The 1,468-nt window shown below is 39.1% G+C and overlaps 1 pseudogene; it reads right to left on the reverse strand.

The window, feature by feature from the left end:
• Positions 1-308: 308 nt before the first annotated feature.
• Positions 309-903, reverse strand: LOC102970608 (annotated as a pseudogene).
• Between the last annotated feature and the right edge of the window lie 565 nt (positions 904-1,468).

Genomic DNA, 1,468 nt, shown 5'->3' on the forward strand with positions numbered 1-1,468 from the left:
GCTCAATACCAGTAATCATCAGGGAAATGCAAATCAAAACCACAATACAACCCTACTGCTATCACCTAAAAGAAGAATTTTTATTTTATTTTATTTGTTGTTGTTGTTGTTGTTGCTAAAGAGTGAAAGCAAAATAACTTACTGGAATACAAATATAAGAGCCGAATGGGCATTCCATGAAGGGAGAAAGGGTGTATTTTCAGAGAGACAGTATTTTTCTCCATTCCACGTCCACTTGATGTCAATCAAAACATATCATTGTCCATTTATTTGAAAATAACGACAGCAACAAAAGCCAGTATGCTTGTGCACGTACACTAATTACTTTATGAACAATAAAAGAATGGGGAGAGGGGAAATGAAAGAACAGAGAAAAACGATACTGTACGCTACAAGTCAGGATGTGGTGGAACCAGATTGCAATTTTCTAACTGAGAATGTCTTCCTTCTTAGTCTGGAGGAACAGAGTTCTGGAATGAAGTAGCAGATTCCCTTTTTGTTAGACACCTCCTATCTGCTGCTGGAACACATCAATTGTATCTTCCTCATCCACGTCCAACTGTGCAGGTGTGTCTGTTTTAATGGATCGGCTGCCCATCAAATTGGAATCTCATCCGCCTCATTGACAAACCCTGTCATTCACAATAGGCTTTCAACAGTTCACTAAGTAGTGTATGCCTCTTAATCTTACACTGTGTCACAGAACAATCCTTGCCTGCCACCTTCAAATGAATGATCATGGCTCTTGGTCTTGACTCATTCCTTGGGTTCTTCATTGGTCACGGTGAGCCCCAGCGTCTCCTCAGCTGCTCCTTCACAAAGAAGGTACCAGGCTGGCACTGAACAAGCACATAGCAGCCCCAGGAGCAGCAGGAGGAAGAGGGAGCAGCGGTCAAAAAACATATTCTGAAATAAAAAAATTAGTCTCTTGGAAGTGTAAATTTAATTTGTTAGAATCTACTAGACCAGGGTAGGGGAAGATCTTTATTATGGGAATTATTTCCAGTTGATTAATTGTGAAATAGCTGAGACTGAGCTGGAGAAGTCTGAAACTCACAGGTAACTGACATACTTGTGTAAGATAAAGGTCTTAGCAGGGAAGGGCTTCTCAACACAACCAAAAGAGCAAGGAATGTTCCTTTACAGCAGCATTAAAAGAATAAAAGACTTGGGAATGAATTTAACAAAACAAAATGTCTACTTGGAAAACTACAAAACATTGTTGAAAGAAATTAAGGAAGATCTAAATAAATGAAAGATATCTCAGGTTCAAGGATCAGAGGACTTAATATTCTGTCAAGATGTCAGCACTCCCCGAAATGATCCACAGAGTCATTCACTGCTATCCCCATCAAAATTTCAGATATTCACAAAATGATCCTGAAAATCACATGGAAACACAAGGGACTCAGAAGAGCCAAAATATTCTTGAAAAAGAAGAACAAAATTAGAGGACTCACTTCTCGAA

Source organism: Panthera tigris, chromosome D3 (assembly GCF_018350195.1).
Source record: "Panthera tigris isolate Pti1 chromosome D3, P.tigris_Pti1_mat1.1, whole genome shotgun sequence".
Taxonomy (NCBI): domain Eukaryota; kingdom Metazoa; phylum Chordata; class Mammalia; order Carnivora; family Felidae; genus Panthera; species Panthera tigris.